Source organism: Capricornis sumatraensis, chromosome 4 (assembly GCF_032405125.1).
Source record: "Capricornis sumatraensis isolate serow.1 chromosome 4, serow.2, whole genome shotgun sequence".
Classification (NCBI taxonomy): Eukaryota; Metazoa; Chordata; class Mammalia; order Artiodactyla; family Bovidae; genus Capricornis; species Capricornis sumatraensis.
Genome location: NC_091072.1, coordinates 95,769,726 through 95,786,577, shown reverse-complemented (window position 1 = coordinate 95,786,577; position 16,852 = coordinate 95,769,726).

The window sequence follows — 16,852 nt, the reverse complement described above, 5'->3', positions numbered from 1 at the left end:
TGTCAGTGGTTAGTAAACTGAAAACCTGAAAAGGGATAAGCATCAACAAATAGCTTAACAAAATGGTAGCTACTGATTACAATGTTGATGCAAAAGCAAAAAAGCCAACTGACATAAGACAACATGTTAAAATGGGAAAACCTTACTAATGAAAAGGGCCAATGCCGTAGAGCTCATTTGCTTTTGTGGGAAGAATGCAACCTATGAAGCAACGCAGCACTGCGGTTCACTGGACCAGCTAGAAATGTAGGGCACAAAGGCAGAATGTCAGAGCCGGTTCCCTGCTAAGTAATTATAATTAAGAGGTCACCTACAACCCTTGAAATTGTAAAGACTCTCTGGTTGGCATCCACACGCAGGGAGAAAGAAAAAAAAAGAGGTCACATTTGCACTTTCTCTGTGCATTTAAGCTTATCCAACAGCAAGTAGTCAACGCCTGCATAGTTAGAGGAAGCTTGGCATATAAATCCATTATTTTATAGAAACTTAGAAAGTCCTTGAAGTGAAGGTCTCTGGGCGTGTTCCCAGTAGCTCTCACAAATCCTTCTGCAAAATTCAAATGGCTCTCAGTTGTGCACCTAGAAAAGCCCAGTGTGTGCACTGTACCAGATACATTATGACTAAAGCAATAGAAACACTTTTCATTTAATTCAAGGAAACAGATAAGAGATTCACTTAGGTGTGAATTTTGTAGCAGCAGAAAAAAATCTATTCCCCCTAGCTAAAATGGCCATTTTCAAATGTTCTATCTTTTTTAAACCCAGCTTTAAAGGAACCAGATATGTTTATTCAACTTTAATCTGAGTTACTATCTCAACTGGTTAGCCTGCTAAATAAACCAAGCCAATAGTCCCCTTTTTTTTTGCTTGCTGCCTTCCATTTCTATCCTACTATTGATTCTATGACAATTCTCTTACTAGAAATTAGTATTTCAGTCATCCCTCTTTCACAACTTCAGGCCAGATCAGGTGTATGTTTGAGAACCCTTCTAGATGCTGGAAGCATGGATTTAGTGCACAACATTAAAATGGAAGATGTGATGTTAAAGCAGCAAATGAGAGATGCCTATACAAACTGAATTGTCAAAAGCGAGAATCTGAAATCTAAATTGACAAAATTTTCAACATGAAATAAAACTTGTGTCACATTTCCTCCCAGGTGAACTTGCTTTTGAAAATAAACTCTTTGGGCCAGTACTCACAACAAAAAGTTACCTTAATCTAGATTTTACCTGAGAGTGCTTTTAATATTAGAACTAAATAATGCCATTTGCAAAAACATGGAAGGACCTAAAGATTATCATACCAAGTGAAGTAAATCAGAGAAAGACAAATATCACATGATACCTTTTACATGTGGAATCTAAAAAAAAAAAATGGTACAAATGAACTTAATTTACAAAATACAGATTCACAGCCACAGAAAACAAATGTATGACTACTAGAGGCAAAAGGGGGAAGGGATAAATTAGAAGTATGGGGTTAATAAATACACACTACTATATATAAAAGAGACAACAAGGACCTACTGTATAGCACAGGGAACTATATTCAATATCTTGTAATAAACTCTAATGGAAAATAATCTGAAAAACTAGTGTGTGTATATGTGTGTGAGATTATATATACACACACATAACTGAATCACTTTGCTGTACACTTGAAACTAACACAACATTGCAAATCAACTATACTTCAATTTTAAAAAAGAAACCTTAGTTCTACACTAAACTTTAGAATGGCACTTGAGCTATCAGAGGGTATTGGAGCCCATCACTTCTTGGTATTCATACCTGCTATGGTCCTACTTTGTGTCAAGGTTGGTCTGTGTAATCAATGGAATGTGGCAGAAGATATATGTCATTTATGTGATTGATAAAACACATGCAAAAAAATATTAAACTGCAATCACTTCACTTCTGTCTTCAGAAAAGCACATTTTTAACAATAAAATGAGGATCCCATGGACATTGTGGGTATCTCCCCAATATCCATTCTACCTTTTCCCCAGTGCATATTAAACAGGTTGTACAGTATCAACCTCACCCCCAACTTCAGAGGTGGGCTCTGATAGGTCTAAACCAGTGATTTCAACCCCATCAGGTCCATCAGCCCCTGTTAATAACAATTTTCCAATATCCCTTTGATATGAAAAAATTAATTCATAAATAAATATATCAACAATTCTCTCCATGATTTCAAAAATCAACATAAGGCTCAAAATAAAATATAAAGTAGAAGTAAAAGGAATTCATAAAACAAAAATATTTCAGTATGTAAATATTTAGGCATGCTATTGTAGTCAAGGGCTTCCCCAGCAGCTCAGATGGTAGAGAGCTCACCTGCAATACAGGAGACCCGGGTTCAATCCCTGGGTTTGGAAGATCCCAGGATGAAGGGAATGGCTACCCACAGCAGTATTCTTGCTGGGAGAATTTCACGGACAGAGGAACCTGGTGGGCCACAGTCCATGGGTTGCAGAGTCAGACATGACTAAGCAACTAACACGATGTAGTCAAATATCTATACCTTTCCATGGAACCACCATGAAATGAGACTCCTACAAATGCAAGTGATAAGGTATATTGCACAAACATCTCAAATATCAGAGCATCATAACAATCCTGCTGTGATTTTTCAAATGGATGAACAAATCTTGGAAAAATTCTGAACAAAATACAATATTCTCACCAAATATCCAATAGTGACATTTTTGGGAAATTCACTATATATTAAAATATTCCTCCCCACACTCCCCAAACTCCATTTTGTGTTTAAATGTGGCACAGCTAAACTCTAAGTTCAGATTATTACATAAAACTTTTCACCTATATATGGTCTAGAAGCACATCTGAAAGGTATGCAGAATATGGGACAGTTCTTTGTGGTACAAACCTGTCCCATGCACTGAAGAACCTCTAGCATTCCTGGTCTTCAATGACTAAATGTCAGTTAGGAACTCCCTCCCTTCGTTGTGATAACACAACATTCCTAAGTCTCTCCACATACACACCCAACGATTGATATCACTCCCCATTAAGAATCTGGCAATATTCTCATCACAGAAATAAATACAGAGCCGAGGCCTAAGCCAGACATCATGAATGTTATCTTGGCTCTATCAAGGTCAACTCAATGAAAACAAAATTCAGAACTAATGATGGAAATTCTGGAAACTTTTTTTCTTTTTGGACAGTGTGGTATGTGAAGACAAAATCTGGAACTGGGTAATACTAAATCACAGAAGAAAAAAGAACTAAGAGAAGGACAGGAGAAAAATAGAGATGGAGAGTTACTCAATCATCCTGGAAGTCTCATTTCAATTATATAAGCAAACAATTTCCCTTTAATTCATAAGCCATACTAATCTATTTTTTCATTACTTACAGATGGAAGGTGTTCTTCCCCTTGCCCTCCAAAGATGCAACATGACTCAGGGAAAAGAGCAAGACATAACCTCATGAAGGCAAAAATTTTGAATGTCTGATATAACTTTGTGTCCCTGAAGCATAGAACGGTGCCTGGTTGCCAATAAATATTAATCAGTTGAATGACTAAACAAACAACATGGGCTTGGACAAACAAGCAGGGAGAATAAAGGCTTATACTATCTTCATAGCTTTGCCATTCACTACCTGGGATAACCCTGGGCAAACAACCTCACCAGTCATGTCCTCAAGATTGTCTCTTCTTGGAATGCTCTTGCTCTTTTTTTTAAAAAAGATTTTTTTTATATAGACCATTTTTAAAGTCTTTATTGAGTTTGTTACATCTGTTGTACATTTTGTTTTTTGCCTGCAAGGCATGTGGGAACTTAGATCCAAGACCAGAGATCAAACCTACACCCCTCTGCATTGGAAAATGAAGTTTTAACCACTGGACACACCAGGCAAGTCCCTCTCTTTCCCTTCTAATGGCTGACTTTTCCTAGTACTTCATGATTCAGCGTAAGGGTCACTTTCCCTACCAACTCATCCTGACTATTCTGTAGCCACACCCACATTTCTATGACATACCATTTATTTTTTTCACTGCACTTAGCACAATCTATGTTAATTTTGGTTTTGATTTGTTTCCTTATTTATCTAGTGTTGCTCTCTCTAGAATGTGAAGTTGATAAAGACAGGAAGCATATCTATCTAATTCATCTATCACAACACCTAGCATATAATTGTCAAATGACTGGAACTAAATTCTCTAGTCCACCTCATATGACCCAAACTCTATATTCTGTAGCTTTGTGAACTTAAATTCTTCAAACATGCTTTTACACATATTACACCTCCTGCCGAAAGTCATCTTTCATCTCAGTATTGCAGTACTACCTACCCCCGCTCCTGATCCTATCTCCCATCACTTGTCTAATTTCTGCTGTTCTAGCCCATCTCATCCTAACATCATTCTTTTCCAGAAGGCCTTCTTTGGCCCATAACACTAAATAAAGCCCTCACTACTGCCCACTAGAATAATGGTATAATACTAGTACTATAATACTAATCACATGTATTATTAGTATTATAATATTTATTTAATTACCTCTTTTCCCTGGTCACCTGTAAGCTCTATGGAAATAGGATTGTATCTTGGCCACTGCTGCAGGCACATAATAGGTACTTAACGAAACCAGTTCCCTTCCTTCTCGCAATAAAACGGGTACTTGATCTGAGGTAGTGAACAAGAGTCTATTGCACGAAAGAGCCAGTTGTGTGTGTGTGTGTGTTTCCAAATGACCCAAGCAAAGCCGCATTCTTAGCAAAATCTGACTCCTCTAACTTCATATCAAGCAAAATGCCAGTTCTGAAGGACTGGATAGTTCAATCAATTGCTTAGCAATCCAGTGACAGGCATCTGAAGACTGCCATCAGATTTATGATTTGGAAACTCAACTACTCAACAAAAGTAAAAACCCCTTCATCACAAGGTTATAGAGCCAGCAGAGAGTTACTACAACAAGGTGAGAAAGATTTGGAAGATTCATTATAAAGCAACAGATTGTTTGAAAATGAAAATAAACATTGAAAAGAAAAAACATGTAATGAAAAATAGATCTTATATCTCATGGTAAAACAACAAAATTAAATAAGAAAACAAGCTTTCCTTTTAGAAAGCAAATTTAGAGGCTGATTGACCACCTTTGAATTATCCCACTTATGGATATCATCAGCTCAATTAAGTTAGCAACAAAGCTTGCATTATGGAATCTTGTGAAAAATCATATGAAGTGCTATTAGAAAAGCATATCTTCTGACCGGTCAGTAGCTAGTTAAAGAATGAGGACTTATTTGCAATGTGAACTACCTGATAAAGAACGTAAATCTCAGGAGAAATCACGCACGTATAGAAGGGATGCCTGGCTCCTTCACCCTGATTGACTTTGCTCTGCTCTCTCTGTGTCTCAAGGGAAGAATGCTCTTTTTCATGCCAGAGGCATCATGATGAATGCTGATGAGACAATATTTGACTTATCACTGCCTAGACACTTATTTTGCATGCAATTTTTCAAGTTTGTAAATTCATTGGCTTGCACACACAGCAGTATTTGGGGCATGAGTCCAAGTTAACAAGCGAGCAGGTTTTTGTTTTTAAATTACAGAGATTTCCATTAACAAGAAAATGTATATTCCCTTTCATCAATTCAGAAGATCCATGAAACTTGAAGTTATTTCAGTTAATACAGTGATCCACAATTGGTATGAATCATGTATTTTAAGTATGGCTACAGATGGATTAGATAGATACAAATTCAGAATCATAATGTAGCCCTTTCCATCTCTTCCATGATTCTTCTGTCAACTCTGATAATTTTCAAAGATACCTGTTTTACCCTTCTAGGAAACTGTATCATTCCAATTCAACAAATGCAAATAGCAAAGGACAGACCTTTCAGAATATGATCCCCTCTCCCTCCAGGTTTTGGGGGAGCATTCACAGGAAAAATAAGCTATCTGTGTAATTCACAACAATAATTATAAGGTATAAAGGTCTCCTGAGCTTTTTTTGTAAACAGTATATACGCAGAGAAGTGTATAATTAGCAGTGGTCAGGGAGTCAAAGACAGAAGCTATTGACAGACTGAGAAATATAAGAAGCCAGGATAACATCTCCTAACCACAAAGTGTTTTGTGGTGAAATATTTGTTAAGAGAATTAGCAAGAGTAGGCAACAATTTCTCTTACATTAGGGAGTGGGGGATGGGGAGGCAGTATTTAGAACACAGTCATTGGCTAAGTAAAGATTTATAGAACAGTGGTTGATAATAATGGGGGGCTCATGGGCCTCTTTTTCTTGTAATCTTCGATTTCTTATTCCCAGAAAAAAACACATATACACAAAATTATGATAATACTTGAGATTCTCTGAGCCCTTTAAGTCTATCCTTGAAAACCATCCCCCAATCCCCAAAAGAAGTCTCTGCTTTAGAGAGGACTCTCACCTTTAACATGGGACTGAAACTTGAAGAAAATACCATTATATTAGGAATTTGTCTTCAACACAGTTACAGTTATTTGGCCAGAAAACCTTTTACATCTCACCCCTCAAGAATAGATGTACTGGGAAATAGCCTGCACAGATTCTGCCCAAAGAGTCAGGGCAACATATTAATAGTTTATGGGCAAATAAACCATGCTCTATTGAGTTTACAAGATAGCTGACAATATCTAAGCTAATGAAAAACTGAAGAAAACTAATACTTTCAAGCACTTAAGAAGGCTAACCCCTCTACAAGTTATTGTCATTCTGTCACCGTATTAAATCTTCATAAGAACCCTGGGAGTTGTTGATTATTCCCTACCTTAGTCTCTTCAAGCTGCTAACCAATATACCACAGACTGTGTATAGTAAGTTGCCTCAGTTATGTCTGACTTCTTGTAACCCCATGGACTGTAGCCCTCCAGCTGCTCTGTCCATGGGATTCTCCAGGCAAGCATACCAAAGTGGGTTACCATGCCCTCCTCCAGGGGATCTTTCCAACTCAGGGAAAGAGTTGGATGTCTCCTGCATTGGCAGACAAGTTCTTTACCACTATCACCACCCAGGAAGCCCACATACCACAGACTGGGTAGCTTGTAAACAACAGGTTTATTTCTCAGAGCTATGGAAGCTGGCAGTCCAATATCAAGGTAACAGAACTGTAAGACTTACAAATGAAGACGTCAAGTGTTCACATGTCAGTCACATCAAGACATTAACCATGGATGTGTTCTGGCAAGGACTTTCTTTGTGGTTCACAACCAGCACTTCTTGTGGTGGAAGGGGTAAAGGATCTCTCTGGAACCTCTTTTATATGGGCACTAGTCCCACCTAAGAGGGCTATACTCTCATGGCCCAATCACCTCCACCTCCTAATACCATCACCTTGGAAATTAAAATTCAACATGAATTTTTGGAGAACACATTCAGACCACAGCATTCCCATTCAAAGGCAGTGGTTCCATAAAGTTAAGTAACCTGTACAAGGCCACATTCCTGATACGGGATGGAAACTGGATTCTAATCCAGATTTCTCTAGTTCCAAAGCCCACGTGCTATTATATTTAATTACCCCTCACAGCTAAATTGATGGCCTAGTCATTCACAGTGCTTGGAATACTGACAGAGCCCAGGGCCTCTTTCTTGAGCATATACCTAATCTAGTTCAAGGAGTCCCAACCCTTTCTCACCAGCTTTACTACAAACACCCTAGTATAAGCCACCATCATCTCCATCTATAGTATAATAGCCTCCTCTCGCTAGTCTCCCAGATCCCATTCTTACTTCCATGCATTCTACTCTCAACACAGCAGCCAAAGTGGTCCTTTTAAAGCATAAATTAGATGATAGTATCACTCCTCTATTCAAATCCTGCAATATCTCCCCAGGGTATTTTGGATAAAAACATATACCATATATACAGAGTGTAGAAAAATGGTAATGATGAACCTATTTTCAGGGCAGGAATAGAGACACAGAAATGGAGAACAGACTTCTGGACACAGGAGTGAAAGACAGGGCGGGACAAATTGAGAGAGTAGCATTGACCTGTATACACTGCCATGTGTAAAGCAGATAGCTAGTTGGAAGTTGCTATAAAGCACAGGGGTCTCAGCTCAGTGCTCTGTGATGACCTAGATGGGTGGGATGGAGGAGCGGGCTGGAAAGCAGATTCAAGAGGGAGGGAACATACGTATACATATAGCTGATTCACTTCATTGTACAACAGAAACTAGCACAACACTGCATAGCAATTATACTCCAATAAAAATTATATAAATATATAGACAAATTATATAGTTTTAAAGTTTTTAAAACTGTATGCCTTACAAAAGCCTACAAAGTCCAATTCCATTAGCCCCCACACTTGCCTGTCTGATCTTATCTTGGGTCTTTGAAATCTCTCCCTACAAATTGCTTCAAACTAGGTAAAATGCCCTCCTTGATGTATTGAAACCTCTTGATGTCCATACCTGCTTATTCCCTCTGCAAAGAATATTCTTCCCCCAAATTCCCCATTACAAACTCCCTCGCATCTTTTAAGACCTTGTCTCAAAGGCCATCTCCTTCGTGAGGTCTTTCTTGACGACACTATTTTAAATTGCATGCGAACTTCTACCTCGACATTCCTTATCCCCCTACCCTTCTTTATTTTTCCCTATATCACTTATTATCATTTGACATACCACTAATGTTACCTGTTCACTTCCGTTCTGTTTTCTGCCCCCTGCAGAATATAAGATTCATGAGAACAGGAATTCTTGCCTGTTTACTGCTATAGTTCCAACCACTAGAACAATGCCAAGGCCATAGTAGGTGCACAATCAACATTTGACTAATGAATGAATAAATAAATGGCCACTAATACTTTAAGTCTCAGTTGACAGACCAACAGAAGGCATTGAATTGTGCAGTCTTCTAGAACCTACATGGATGATGGCTGCTATAATGGGAGGGCTGCCTTGCTACACTCCACTGCATGCCAATTAAACGCAGCCTTTGGGTGCGTACACAGCACTCAGCAAAGTTTGACTTCCCCTGGTACAACCAAACGTCCGCTTCACATCTCTTTTCAGTTCAGTGCACCACTTAAGACATCTAAAACAATGGAAACAGAAACGTTCATTTTAATTTAAAATAACCTTTTTCAGAAGAGGTGTGAGCTTTCCATTTTAAACAGGCTCGCCAACAGAATCCTTAATTCTATAATGAGTGCCACAAGAATTAATAGATCTCACGCCACCCAAGGACTAGTGATAGGGTGAAAATAATTTCTGCCCTTGTCCATGGAGTAACTAGATAAATAAAAGAAACTCTAATTTTTTTACATTGTTAGATGTGTTTAAATTACGGGAACATGGAAGGGGGGACTTTTTCAAAGCTTTAATACCTTTAATACCAACGTAGACAGAGGTCTTGTCAATCACTTGTTAAAAGGAAGGTTTGGGGAATAAGTAAGTCAATGTGTTTCAACACTCCTGAAGAAAATAGAAAGATAGTCATTATTACAATTACTTGGAGCTGTCGCAACCAGTGCATCCAACTCTGTAAAATGACTACTCTTCACTGAATTATTGAGTCTCATAAAATTTTCAAGTCTTTTGTAGGATTCATTTCCCCTATTTAGGGATTATAATTTACAAAGAAGCGGGATAAACTGAAACATTCTGCCCCTCAGAATCAGCACTCCAAGTTGTTTTTACTAGAAAAGCGAAACAATTTTATCACAGAATACGAAGTGTATGCCCACTATTTTATAGTTTACTCACTGATATAATACAAAATTAAACAACAGATCAAGACACTCATAACTACATCTTCTACCAGTTGCAGATAAGAAGAATATGTTACCCAAAGTCTACAGCAGAGGAACATTTTCTCCAGTGAGCAGGTGTGGGACCAATGACCTACGTCTTAACAGCAAGTACGGCTTGTTGGCATGTGATTAAAATAAAAAAAAAAAGACCAAGAGCCAACACTTTGGAGAGAAGCTTTCTTATTATTCCAACACACCAGAGATGGAAGGGATCCAGCCCAATTTTCCATTATACAGACAAGATGACTGAGGTTTGGACTTGAGAAGTGACTAACCCAGCTTACACAGTGAGTGAGCCAGGACCAAGATAAAGTCGCCTAACCCCCAATCAATCATCTTTTCACTCTATTGAGTACTCAAGACATCCTGGTTTATCTTTTTCGAGCAGCAGGAGGAAAGACAGAGAAAGGTAATGGCCATTTATTATTGTTTATTTGTATTTTTAATATAAAGACTTTAGAAAGACACCAGAGGGGCAGTGTATATTTCATTTCCCCAGAGCATATGGGCTCTTGGGGGAGTGTGCTTTATAAAGAGGTTTGTCCTGGGAACTCGGCAGATTTTATTGTAAATACTTTAGCAGTTTCCTGTTATTCAGTTGTTGAATTAAATTTTTATCCCAGCCTCCCCAAACCAATGTCTGCAGATTAGAAGCAGTTTTGTGAGGGAGTATCTGCAACAGGAATGACAGTTTTCTTCATTCTAAAATGTTCTGGTAGACATTCAAAGATGGATTTCCTCCTGCCCAACAGGAAAGAACAGCTTCAGCTCTCAGTTCCTCCAGCTTCCCATCAGCTGCAGAACTGTCTCACCAGAGCTCACACCCTCTTGTTGTTGTTTAGTTGCTAAGTAGTGTCTGACTCTTTGCAATCTCATGGACCACAGTCCTCCAGGCTCCTCTGTCCACAGGATTCTTCAGGCAAGAACACTGGAGTGGGCTGCCATTTCCTCCATCAAGCCCTCTGGTAGCACCCAAATCCAATATGCAAGCAAGGTGGGAAGATAAACAGTTGGGCAAATACAGGACAACTCTGAAGCATGATATTTGTTCCAAAGCTCACTCCCAGGAGGAGTAAGGCTTTGCCAGACCTACATCACGATTCTACTTCTCCCTCCACCCAATTCTGTTTCTTTCTCTTTCCCTTCACAGGTGTTGATCCTCAACAAATATACTGTCCCCCAAACTCTGTCCCAGCGTCTGCCTCCACTCAATCCAACCTACAACAAATGTTTACTTTGTTTCTCAGGCAGACATCCTAACCACAGACTTTCAGCCAACCCCAGGTGGTACCCAGCTCATCCTCTCATCAACTTCCCCAGTACAGATTATGCACTGGTACTGTCAAAAGTGGGTTATTTCCTGTGGGAACAGGAAACTTTCAGAGACTAGCTGATCAAAGACTCTAGGCCTTGCTCACAAGGCAAGTGTTTACCAAGGAAGGACTCTTGCTCACATCAGATCAAAAAGTTAGCACATAAGCTGAGTGAAAACAGCCTAGACGATGGAGAGGACAGACAGGCCCCTGGTGAAGTGTTTACCAAGGAAGGACTCTCTGTTGGTGTTTCATCTTAATTAGCTTTTCCTGGTCAGCACTGTTCTGGGTGACGCATGTATACTGCTCCTTTAAATCGTCACAACCACCCTCTGCTCTGAGGTAGGTTTTATCATCCCTGCTTTACAGTTTTAGAAACAGAGAGGCTAAATAAATTCTTCAAGGTCACTAACCTGATCACAGATGCCTGAAATTCCTTTAACAATAAACAGAGTTCTTCGTTCCATACACAGAAGCTCGGTTTAAAGCCCTGAAGCATCTTTGGAGACGGAAAATTTAGAATGATGTCTGGGTTCTGGGGCCTGTGTGTTCCTATAGCCTAACAAGAACATTACAGGTGAGAGGGCTTATCTCAGCTAATGGGTCCACTTCTTTCTGAAATGGTTCGAGGTTGTCAGTATCAGCCTGGAAATTCTAATTCCTGTTGCTATTGGACAGGCTCTCACCTAAACCTCCGCCTTCAGAAGCTTTACCTGAAACCTTCCACGTCTGCTCCCTGCTTTGAAGGTAAACCTCAGACTTGGTACTCACAACATTCAAACAAAGAACCAGGCCTGGCCCTTTGCTATTTCCATGCTTAAATTTTATTGTATATTGAAGCCTAACAATTGGCCTTTTTTCATGAGCATCTTTTGATTTGGCTTTATACTGTTAACTGCCTTTTAAAATGCTTAAACTGTAAACAATAAGAGACAGTGTGAGCAAAGCAATGAAGAGGAGAGCCATGCCACAAATAGGGAAGCCAAATGCTTATTGTCCATAGTTAGTTCTGCATGGGGTTTTCTTTTCGTTGTTGCTGGTTTGTTTGTTAATCTTTATTGTAGCATAGTTGATTTGCAATGCTTTGTTAGTGCACAGACATATCTTATAAACCTAAGGGAACTCATAGGTAAGCCTCAGTAAACACTAAACTCAGTCAACTAGTGCACAGACATATCTTATAAACCTAAGGGGACTCATAGGTGAGCCTCAGTAAACACTAAACTCAGTCACCTAAGAACGACTGACAGAGCCACAGTCATCACTGGTTTCCTGGTAATCTAGGAGAATTCAAACTAAATTTTCCTACGGAAATGCAGTGAAACTGGTCTTCACACTAAATTATCATCATTTCTGTTGTTATTAGCAACCATCTATTGAGTACGTTGGAGAAAGAAATGGCAACCCACTCCAGTACTCTTGCCTGGAAAATTCCACGGATGGAGGAGCCTGGTGGCCTACAGTCCATGGGGTCACAGAGTCGGATGTGAGTGAGTGACTTCACTCTCTTTCTTTCTATAGTTCCGTTTGGAGAAGGAAATGGCAACCCACTCCAGTACTCTTGCCTGGAAAATTCCACGGATGGAGGAGCCTGGTGGCCTACAGTCCATGGGGTCACAAAGAGTCAGACGTGACTGAGCGACTTCACTCTCTTTCTTTCTATAGTTCCGACTGGAGAAGGAAATGGCAATCCACTCGTGTTCTTGCCTAGAGAACCCCATGGACAGAGGGGCCTGGTGGGCTACAGTCTATGGGGTTGCAAAGAGTCGGACACAACTAAGCAACTAACACACACACCACACATTAAGTACCTACAAATGCCAGACTTGACATGTGATCCTCATCAGTCAGTAAGGAGGCATGTTCATCTCCATGTGTGCTAGCTACGATAGGTATTATCTTCTCCTTTTAACCAAAGAAGCAGGGGCTTCTAAAGGTTAAGTAACTTCTCACTTTATGAGCATGTGATCTTGGAGAAGCTCTTTAACCTATCCAAGCCAGTTCTGGCCCATATAAAATGGGAAAAATAACTACTAGAGCCTGTGCAGTCCTCACACTCCTGGTTTTCCACCTGGCTCACATCATCAATTGCTAGGCTATCAATTAGTCCTAGGACATCAGTTAGCATTTCTTGAATGAATGAAATTCACAAGGTCTAAAGGTGATGAGAATTAGAAATAGTGTAAGAAAATGGACGAGGACATTCTGCAGTAAATGGGTGTTCATCAGAAGGACTGATGCTGAAGCTGAAACTCCAATACTTTGGCCACCTGATGCCAAGAGCTGACTCATTTGAAAAGACCCTGATGCTGGGAAAGATTGAGGGCAGGAGGAGAAGGGGACGACAGAGGATGGGATGGTAGATGGCATCGCCGACTCAATGGACATGAGTTTGAGCAAGCTCCAGGAGATGGTGATGAACAGAGAGGCCTGGCATGCTGTGGTTCATGGGGTCACAAAGAGTCAGACACGACTGAGCGGCTGAACTGAACTGATTCCAGTGCCAGAGACTACTATGTTATACATTTCCTTTGTATCTGTCTTCCAGACTTCTTTGCCTTTAAAGAGACTTAAAAAATGGCTAAGTTTAAAATTGTGCCTAGGACTTCCCTATTGATACAGCGGTTAAGAATCCACTTTGCAATGCAGGGAATGTGTGTTTAATCCCTGGTCTGGGAGGATTCCACATGCCACAGGGCAACTAAGCCCACAAGCCCCAACTACTGAGCTCACACGCTCTGAAGCCTATGCTTGGCAACGCGAGAAGCCACCACAATGGAAAGCCCTTACACAACTAGAAAGTAGCACCCACTTGACGTAACTAGAGAAAACCCAAACAGCAACGAAGACCCAGTGCAGCCAAAAACAAATAATTAAATATTGTAAATTGTGCCTAACAAGTTTTTTTAATAAGGAGATAACTACACGTTAGGTCACTTCTCATCTATCTGCAACATATCCTCATAGTCTTTCAATACTAACAGATCTCTTTACGTTCCCCAAAACATGAAGCCCCTTTGGCAGACGAATCTGCCATACACAATGGTCATCTGGGGAGAGTCTCTAATCACATTTGCAGACTTACTTAGGAAAAAACTAGGTACTCTTATGGCATGCCCAACCTTCTATAAAGCCAAGAGATCAGTATGCAGAACTTAGAACTAATCATATACAGGAATGTTTTCACCTGCTGAAATCAAAGAATCTGACCAGCCCAAAGATGACCTGATTAGGAACTTATCTCAACACCCGTAAAATCTGCCCAGAGTCACATCCCTAGAGCCACCACACTGCACAACTCCAGCAGGTATCATTTATGTGATCCACATGAAGGGAGCTACCTAGATCAGCACAGTATATGCCCAGAGCAGCTGTGAGCACCAGCCCAGGCTCAGCTAATGGCAGTCTCATAGCAGTTTCCTTTGCCTGCTCCAGTCTTACTCCCCAAGTCTCCTCTTGATGGTATCCATTTCTTGGAGACCATTAGTCAAATTGAAGGCAGGAGGAGAAGGGGACAACAGAGGATGAGATGGTTGGATGGCATCACCGACTCAATGGACATGAGCTTCAGTTCCAGGAGTTGGTGATGGACAAGGAGGCCTGTCCATGGCGTGTTTCAGTCCATGGGGTCACAAAGGGTCGGAGACGATTGAGCGACTGGACTGAACTGAGTCAAATTATCTTTTAAAGTTCTAATGCTCCCTTATGTTACCACATAATTGATAGTTTGTTTTTTCTTTCCTGTTTAACTCAAATGGAACTAGCAAATGATAACTGCTATTGTTCTTAAGAATGTGTGTGCCCTTCACTGCTGCTGCTGCTGCTGCTCAGTCACTTCAGTCGTGTCCAACTCTGTGCAACCCCATAGACGGCAGCCCACCATGCTCTCCCGGCCCTTCACTAGGAGATACAATTCAATGGAGAGAGAATGAAATGCTAGCCAAGTTCCTGAAAGAAATATATTTATCCAAAATTTTACCAACTTCCCGTTGAACGCTGCTACTAAGAAGAAGGAAGTGGTCTGCTTTTGGAATCAATATTGAATCATGCAGTTATGACTGGATATCATTCCTGCCAATCATATGTACTCAGAAGAGGTCAACAAAAAAGGTCAAGTCGCCAAAACCCTACAAAGGAATGACCCTATCCCTCACCTCCATTTAAAAAAAGAATGAAAGGTCCAGATACAGTTGGACATTTGTAGAAAAAATTAAGAAAAAGAACCCACAAAGAGAGCTGGTCCAGTGTGGTAACATATAAATACTGTGTGATCCTTTTTTAGACACAGAACAAAGAAGCAGAAGAATAACCCTTCACTGATATACATCTGTAAGGTAACTAGATTTGCTTCTTTACTTAATTTCAAATATACATTAAAATTATCCCAAAAGAAGACACTCCCTACATATGGCATCATTTAAAACAATATCCCTTTAGAAAGAACACCACCTAGGTCCAACACCACAGAATATCATCACATTGCCCCATGGCTGGCAATTTGTTCATTAAGCTGCTCTCAAGACGGACTGGCTAAGGAGGTCTATATTCTCATCTTATAAGAAATTAATCTGGCAGCTATGCCTCAGCCTGATGGACTTAGCCTTGAAATCCAACCTAAAAGTGTTAGTAAATCATCACCTACACATACCAGTTTATTTAGAAGCATTTCCTCGGTGGAATATAAACAGAGTGTTTTTCTCTCTCTCCAAAGCTCCTCCTTCCTCAGTGTAGCAGAGCATTTAACAGTATCCTGGGGAGGTTCCATAACTTCTTAATCACCTTTTGTTATCAACCATTTGTTCAATCTGATTTCCAGTCTCATATCAGATCTCAAGCTTTCCCCACTTGTCATTGCTCAGTCTGTGGTAGAAATGACATGAAGGAAGTGGAGCAAAATATACTCTTTAACTTATCTTCCTCACTTATCTTAGAGTGAACATCCACAAACTTCCCTCTAGGACATGCTCTCCCCCACTGAGCCTCTCCTTCAGATGAAGGAAACAAGCACCTCTTACTTGAATAGCATTACTGGGTACCACTGGCCATGGGTATGTCCTGGAGAGGAGAATGGTAACCTACTCCAGTATTCTTGCCTGGAAAATTCCATGGACAGAGGAACCTAGAGGGCTACAGTCCGAGAGGTCACAAAGAGTCGGACACAGCTGAGCACAGCACAGCACTGGGTACCAGTGGCCATAAATGTGAAATCTGGACAAAATGTCCAACCTCTCATTCTCTCATGAGGAGTATCTGTGACTCTGTCAGCTGACTCTGCAAGGTGTCCTCCATGCACAGTCCCCGGACATGAGGAAATCTTGTTCCAGCCTGACCTCTTTGCTGGCCCACTCTCAGCAGAGTGGTATATACCCCAAAGCCCTTTTTGTGGAGATGCCCTTCATACTGTGTGGGGTCCAAGAAAGACAGCTACTTCTTGTCACCTCTGTGACCAATGAGAAATTCACACATCCTTCCTTTCAGCGCCAAATGGTAGGAAGGCAGGCTCCTCTCCCTCCCCCTCCTCTTGGCCTTGCAATTCACTCCAGTTCTCCTTTCCCCTGCTGAGATAAACACAGACATCTATCAAGTCCTTTGCCAAATCTAACATCTATCCTGGAGTGAAGTGACAGTTTCCCCTTCTTGCAGTCATCCCAAGTCTCTAAAAGTTTTCCCAGGTCACCCTCATTTCACCTTGAGAAATCTTTCCCCAGACTTAGTATTTTTCTTCCCATCCCCTGCTCCCATTATCAAGCACT